This window comes from Protopterus annectens, chromosome 2.part1 (genome assembly GCF_019279795.1).
Source record: "Protopterus annectens isolate FY-2018-M chromosome 2.part1, PAN1.0, whole genome shotgun sequence".
Lineage (NCBI taxonomy): Eukaryota > Metazoa > Chordata > Ceratodontiformes > Protopteridae > Protopterus > Protopterus annectens.
The window spans coordinates 153,606,607-153,615,257 of NC_056729.1; positions in this window are offsets into that span (position 1 = coordinate 153,606,607).

The window sequence follows — 8,651 nt, forward strand, 5'->3', positions numbered from 1 at the left end:
AGTGAATGCATTTTGAGGTTTAGACTTCTAGCATTGAGTAACATTACCCTCAGATTATGCTTGCTTGTACCTGTTAAGGTGGTGAAGTTGTCATTTGAATCTTGCCTAAAAAGGCACTATAGGGGCAGCAAGAGCCTTAGCCAGTATCCGGAATCCCAAGGGCAACAGGTGCAGGCCATCTGTGGCAAAGCATTGTGGTCTGTTGATCATGTCATCCCAGGCAGACAGATACTGGATCCCTTTAGAATGACACCAAAAGCTTAGCCAATTGTTGAAGTCAATCATTTTATCTTTGTACTGAGGTATCATTTTGGGTGATGGCAGGATGTTACTCAGGGCTAGGGTCATACCTGCCTGGGCTACAAGATCGGAGAGCTCCTTCATGTCTCTTTTCATGTAGTCCAGGGAGGTATGTCTCAGGTCATTCACACCAACATGGACACTGACAGAGTCATATTTGTACTTGTTGTGGAGTGACCTGAGTGCGTGCATTATGTGGTGGATCCTGCCACCCAGGGGTGGCTCGTGCTATTGGACTGCAGGACTGCAGCCCTCCCACCTAGAAACAAAAGAAATAAAAATAAATTGTGAAACATAAAATTTAAAAAAAAAAATTATGAGTACCAGAACTTCCGCGCACGCGCAGACACAGGAATCTGTGCGAACTCTGACTGCCTGAGTCAGCAGTCCAGATACAGGGAATGTGTTTTCTGCCCTGCAGATGCCCAGGAATCTGTGCGGTAGATGACTGCACAGAACAGAGGAGCTCTGGACTGCTTGATCCGCAGACAGGACCAATCGAAGCTCTCACAGGAAGTGCAGGACCAATCAAGAGAGAGGTAAGTTGAGTTTGAAGCATTGAAGTCGAGCTGGACCTTGTGTGTGGCTTGCAGGGAAGCATTGGAACTTGTGTGTGGCTTGCAGGGAAGCGTTGAAGTCAGTCAAGTGCGTTCCGGACAACGGAGTTTTAAAGCAGGAGAAAGGTAAGGTTTGCTGAAGTCGGTTGAGTTCCGGACAATGGAGTTTTGCTGCTTCAATTAGGAGAGAGGTGTGTGTGTGTGTGTGTGTGTGTGTGTGTGTGTGTGTGTGAAATGCCCCTGTTAACACATAGTGGTGGGTAGAGATACTCAGGCTTGAACCCTGTTCCTTGGATGCAGGTGGCAAGGACCTGTATTCCCTACACATCACTATTTGTAAAACATTGCAGGTTTTTGCCTCATATTTGTTCTGTTCCTCATAAAATCTGTGGTTTCTGGATCTTCAGTTTTCATTCCAAAGGTTTGTAGTGCAGTGGTGCACTGGTAGCATTGTTGCCTAATAGCTACAGGTTCTCTGGTTTGATTCTTGGCTGGGGTGCCTTCTGTGTGGAGTCTGCATGTCCTCCCATCCCTTACAAAGATGTTTCTCCCTGCTCTGCTGAAAATTGGCTTTATTTTGTTCCAAGTCAGACTAGTTTCCTGGTTAACAAATGTTTAAAAATAACAGGCATTTGACTTTTAGACTTCATATTCTTCAGAAAGTACATGGCAAAACAACCTTTTATTCTAGCAATTGTCTAAGTTTATAACATGGATATTTGAAATTTGCCCATATTTTTGGGACTGTATTCCCCCATTATTGGCCTTGTCCAGTTATTTTGTGCTAAGGTTGAGAGCTATGGTGAGAACTGAATTCACTGAATGGGGGCTGTATTCCCCCCATGACTGGCTTTGTCCACATGTTTTTGCTAAGAGGTTGAGAGCTATGATGAGAACTGAATTCACTGAATATGTTTGGCAGCTGTATTCCCACACTATTGGCTTTTTTTTCAGGTGATTTTTGCTAAGAGGTTGACAGCTATGGTAAGAACTGAATTCACTAAATGATAGCCATTTAAGTTTGTCTTCATCTGTTTCAGCTGATTTGGCATACTGGTATGTTTCTCTGACTGTTTTGCACAGGGTCCCCTGGGTTCAAGACGTGGCAGTGAAATGTATGGTGGTAACACAGCATTTTATTCTAGCAACTTTCCAACATTGTACAAGCAATGTTTAAAATGTGTCCCTGGTTTTTGGACTTTTGTCCCCCCCCAATAAATGTTGGCTTTTTCCAGATTTCTTATGCTGCAAAGTTCAGAGATACAGCTGAGTGTCAAGTAGATTTTACAAGGAGTTGAGAGCTGCAGGGGAACAAAAGTTTAGTGCTGCTTATGCTAAGTCTGCTTGCATTGTTAATAGCACAACAGGTACTGTACTTGCTTTTGATGCAGAAGGCTGTGGGTTCTACTCCCACAGTAGATAGATGCATTGCTGATACTGTACTGTGTTGTAAAGGGGGTGGATGCTTCAGTCCTTTTTGGCAAAGATACCTAGTAACTATGAACCTGTTATCAGTTTGCCATCCATTCCCTATTGCGGTATTACTAGATTATCATTTTTTTAATGCATGCAACATAGGCAATTTATTATTCAAGGGCAACAGGCACTTTATTTGTAGATGAAACAATGACATATAAAGTTGTTTGCTAGCAGCAACCTCTTTACTAGTTACAGATTTCTTTAATGTGGATTTTACTGAGAGCTATGGTGAGAACTTGAATTCACTGAATATGTTTGGCAGCTGTATTCCCACATTATTGGCTTTTTTCAGGTGATTTTTGCTAAGAGGTTGACAGCTATGGTGAGAACTGAATTCACTAAATTATAGCCATTTAAGTTTGTCTTCATCTGTTTCAGCTGATTTGGCATAGTGGTATGTTTCTCTGACTGTTTTGCACAGGGTCCCCTGGGTTCAAGACGTGGCAGTGAAATGTATGGTGGTAACACAGCATTTTATTCTAGCAACTTTCCAACATTATACAAGCAATGTTTAAAATGTGTCCCTGGTTTTTGGTCTTTTGCCCCCCTCCCCAATAAATTTTGTCTTTTTCCAGATTTCTTGTGCTGCAAAGTTCAGAGATACAGCTGAGTGTCAAGTAGATTTTTCAAGGTGTTGAGAGCTGCAGGGGAACAAAAGTTTAGTGCTGCTTATGCTAAGTCTGCTTGCATTGTTAATAGCACAACAGGTACTGTACTTGCTTTTGATGCAGAAGGCTGTGGGTTCTACTCCCACAGTAGACAGATGCATTGCTGATACTGCACTGTGTTGTAAAGGGGGTGGATGCTTCAGTCTTTTTTGGCAAAGATACCTAGTAACTGTGAACCTGTTATCAGTTTGCCATCCATTCCCTATTGCGGTATTACTAGCTTATCATTTTTTTCATGCATGCAAAATAGGCAATTTATTCTTCAAGGGCAACAGGCACTTTATTTGTAGATGAAACAATGACATATAAAGTTGTTTGCTAGCAGCAACCTCTTTATTAGTTACAGATTTCTTTAATGTGGATTTTACTGAGAGCTATGGTGAGAACTGAATTCACTGAATATGTTTGGCAGCTGTATTCCCACATTATTGGCTTTTTTCATGTGATTTTTTGCTAAGAGGTTGACAGCTATGGTAAGAACTGAATTCACTAAATGGTAGCCATTTAAGTTTGTCTTCATCTGCTTCAGCTGATTTGGCATAGTGGCATGTTTCTCTGACTGTTTTGCACAGGGTCCCCTGAGTTCAAGACGTGGCAGTGAAATGTATGGTGATAACACAGCATTGTATTCTAGCAACTTTCCAACATTATACAAGCAGTGTTTAAAATGTGTCCCTGGCTTTTGGACTTTTGTCCCCCCCCCCAATAAATTTTGGCTTTTTCCAGATTTCTTGTGCTGCAAAGTTCAGAGATACAGCTGAGTGTCAAGTAGATTTTACAAGGAGTTGAGAGCTGCAGGGGAACAAAAGTTTAGTGCTGCTTATGCTAAGTCTGCTTGCATTGTTAATAGCACAACAGGTACTGTACTTGCTTTTGATGCAGAAGGCTGTGGGTTCTACTCCCACAGTAGATAGATGCATTGCTGATACTGTACTGTGTTGTAAAGTGGGTGGATGCTTCAGTCCTTTTTGGCAAAGATACCTAGTAACTATGAATCTGTTATCAGTTTGCCATCCATTCTCTATTGCGGTATTACTAGCTTATTATTTTTTTAATGCATGCAACATAGGCAATTTATTATTCAAGGGCAACAGGCACTTTATTTGTAGATGAAACAATGACATATAAAGTTGTTTGCTAGCAGCAACCTCTTTATTAGTTACAGATTTCTTTAATGTGGATTTTACTACTTCAGAGATTGTGCATATTTACTGATACTGGTGGACTATAGAAGGTTGAGTAGACATTTTATGATGGAAATGTTCTGAATAGGGCAGTTTTGTCATTGGTGCATGCATTTTGTTTCATTGTTTACTGGAAAAATGTTCAAAGCAATAAATTTAAAATGCCGTCTAACAACTGTACTGTATTGTACAAGGAATATAATGTAATACAGTCAGGAAGGTGTATCAAAGAGCATGTGTATGTTTCATGTTCAAGGGGCCTATGATTTTGAAAACAGCCCAAAGTTAATCTTTATCTGCCACTGGAAAAATGTATTTTCTTTGAATGTGGGTTTCAATGCTGTTTCAATGCATGTGAGTTTCAAGGGCAGAGAAGTTTTAATGCTAAGTCTATTTTCATTGTGAGACTACATTGCTTTGTTTAACAGATATCTATTAGGGTTTGTGCTGCAAAATGCAAAATAAAACTTTCAAATGAAATCTAAATCATTGCAGAAGTAAAGCAGTATGCACATTACAGTGTTTATGGTAAATGGGGCAAAATAACCAAGGAATGGGACATTGGAATGGCTGCTGGGGGAGGTTCCATTCGACCATGATTTTGTGAGGTGGGGAAGGGTAGCAAACTCAGACAGCCCCAGTTGAACTATACCTCTCAGTTGTCCATATTTTTGCAGAATGAATAGATATTTGCTTCTTATTTTTGGTTTGTTCCTCATAAAATTTGTGGTTTTCTAGCAAATCATTTAGGAATGAAGTCACTAAATAACAGACATTGAGTTTCAGACGCCATAACCTTCAGAAAAATGCATGCTAATGCAAGACCTGTTATTCTATCAACTGTCTTAAGTTTATACAAGAGCAATTTTTAGTAGTGTTTGTATTTTCCCCAATATATTTGGCCTTGTCCAGATTTCCTGCATTAAGAGGTTGAGAGGTATGTGCAAATCGCTTTGTAGAATGAGGAATATCCAAACCTCTCAATTGTCCCCAATTTTGGCTTAAAATGTTGCTCTCCCCTAATAATCCCTCTTCAAAATGGCAATTTTGGAAGAAAATGGGGAGGGTTTGCAGTTATATATAACTGTAATGATCAGAGTTATAGATTACTTTTATTTCAGAAATGCATGTAGATGCTCTTATTTTGTTAGCTGCTCAAATTAACAGTGTTAATATTAAAAAGTTGCCCCTTTTTTAACAGGTTCCCAGCTGTATTGTGTGGCAACTTTATATTTTTGCATCACATTTTTGGTCTGTTTTTCATAAAATTGTGGTTTTCTGGCAAATTCGTGGCAAGTCATTAAAGACTGAAGTTAGAAAATAATGGCAGACATTTGAGTTTCAGATTTCACACCCTTCAGAAAATTCGTACTAATGCAAAACCTACTACTGTTCTATTATCTAAGTTAATAAGAGCAATATTTAAAAATTGTCCTTATTTTTGGGCCTGTGTCCCACTTCTAGTTCTATGTATGGCTTTGTCCAGGTTTCTTGCTCTGAATTTGAGAGGTATGAGTGTCAGAGCCATCACCATCAGTCAGAGACATTTCAAATTGTGACATATTTGTTGCACCCCACTCCCCATTGTAGTGGCTCACTCCCCATTGTAGTGGCTCTGTATGTGTCCAAGGAAGGCAAGGAGCAGTTATGCAGTGTAAGTGTGCAGAGTATTCCCCCATCCAAGGTTGAGCATAGGTACGACCATGCCTTTTCATCTGTCCTTGATTTTGCAGAATGTTCTGGTTTTCTGTCATATTTTTATACTGTTGATTTATGCTTCTTATTATTCAGGAAATGCATGCTGTCACAGTGCCCTGTTGCTCTGTTTAAGTAGCAATTATTTAATGACCATCAGGTAAGTTTGTCGGAGATTGTAAGATGCAAGTAAGCTTTAATAAGTATACTGTTAAAGAATTACCAGCATTGAAAGCCTTTTCGTTGTTGCCATGCAGAGAATATTTACATAACTAGATAATGTATAAGCCTTGGGTATTGAAATGCATATGACAGTATTTGTAATAAAAGGACAGGATTACAGTATTTTAAGAAGCTCATTACATTTGTTGGAGACTTGCAGTCATCTTTTGTTGGAGACTTGCAGTCATCTTTGCAGGCTTTACCCGTAAACTAAACAGAATGCCAATATATCATGTGTTGTCCATAACTTGTGCAGGAATCCGTTAAGCAATTTATCTTGAGCTTGTTTCTTGTTTGCTGTTCATTTTTTACTTTGGTCATGTCTTCCCCATGAAACAAATAGATAGTTGTGTCAGGCAGCAGGTCTTTTGGATAAGAAACATTTTTACAAGTGGGGGTATCTCAGAGATTGCTACTTTAAGCATGTTACTTGGTAATTTTATAAAGCTGAATATAAATTATAATTAGAACTGCAGTGCAAGGAGTAGTGGTTTGAGTTGAGTGCTGCTTGTTTTTTTATACTTGATTTTGTCTGGCATTCCAGTAATGTATTTAAAAAGTAATTTGTTTTTTCATGCCTTACAACCTGTTTCCATCTGGATATTAAGTAAGTTGTCATGTAGCCAATGCATTGAAATATTTTTTTCTTCTACACTTTATTTTGTCTTGATTGGACTCTTGTAATGACTGTGTGGCACCCAGGGCAGCATATTTAATTAAAGTTCCAGTTGTTGTGGTTTTGAGCATAGCTCCACCCCTTTCTAGTTGGCCACATCCCTTCCAACTGGCCCCACCCATTCAGCTGTCTCCTGCAGCCCTCCTTTAATTTGAAGTCACCAGCTGCCACTGCTGACACCTGACAGGCAGCTGACAGTAACGTTCTCCTTGTTTAGCCTGGTGAGTGGAACATCAGTGTGCCTGACTATAGAGTCACCTGTGACTAGAGTGTTGGGTATGTTGTTATGCCTTATGGGCTGTGGTTGTCTGGCACACTGAGGTTGTGGGCTATGTGTCATTTGGGTTGCGTTGGGGAGTGGAGTTTGCTTGCATTTCTGTTTTGGAGATCTCTGTTGCTTGAGCAGATTTTTATTGAGAGCTTCCATGAATGTAGGTGTGTGTTTCATGTTTCTATGTGTCTGTTTTGGTGGTGTAGGTTTTGAGGGACAATCTATCTATCTATCTATCTATCTATCTATCTATCTATCTATCTATCTATCTATCTATCTATCTATCTATCTATCTAGCTTAAGCATCATTTAAACAAGTGAGCTGCCCAGATATTTGTGTGTAATTACCTCTCACCTACAACAAGTCTAGTAACTATTCATCAGCCATTACTATTAACTATTAACAGGACAGCAATCTAGCTATTTAGTGAAATGTCTGAAAATACAGGTGGTTAATTTCCATACAGATGTGCCTTACATAACGCAACTAACAGTCATGAAATGCCTGTATTACTCTGAAACAATTTTCTTCCTGCAAATGACCCCAAGCACCTTCTTCCAAGATACTCAGAGACCCCTCCAACAGCAGAGATGATAGTACAGGAGCATTGTACTGGAGGTCTTTCTGACCCCAGATGCTCTCTGATAATTTAATGCAGCCATGGAGCGTCCACTCATTTTGATCCTGCATCTGAAAATAATGTTAAACACTGTGCACTATTGTGCATTTAATACTCATTTTGGGACTCTTCCTTAGCATATCTGCCAGCTTAGGATTTATACCTGGTATCATTTCTGGTGCAGGCATAAGCAAGTAAAAGGAGGGGTTCAACTTATTCACTACTGACAGTTAACTCATCAAGGCTAGGTGACTTCTATGGGAGAAGCAGCTGAATTAATCTTTTGTTTCCTCTGTTACTCCTCAAGACCTTAGCCAATGCATGGATGCTCTGAAAAGCTTGGTTTCCTTCCAGGGCATCTGATATGCAAGTATTAAGCAAAATATTATTTGTATTTTTACTACCCAAATCTGCCTGAGTTTTGTTTGCCTGATCCAACCAAGGTCATAGGGCAAATGGCAGTTCAGCTGCAAGTCCTGTTTCTACAGCCATCATATAACCTCTGAGGTCTTTCTCTGTTACTGCCATCTGTTAATATGAAACCAGAGGCCAGAACTCATACAAAATACAATAACTTACAGAAAAGGGACATTATTACTCCTAATGTGTCATGCTCCAGAGGTTAGGCAAGTAATTTCCAGTGTATAGTATAGCCTTATTTTAATATATCTGACCTGTCTCCACATAAAATCATTCTAACCTTGCACTAAAATACTTGAGAAGTGCTTTCCAGACAGATCTGAATATCTCCTTTATTCTGTCTGACATTGTATATTAGATAGGCAAAATATCAGGCTTATCCCTATCAACAAAATCTCATCAATCTTCATCATAAGCCCTTAACACTTCCCAGACTGGATCTAATGGCACCTCATTATTGGTTAAAAACATAAGGTCATGTACAAACAGGTTTAGCTTGTGATCTGTATGTCTAACTTTAAAATCTTTAACCTCTGTTCACTAATAGACTGAGACAGAA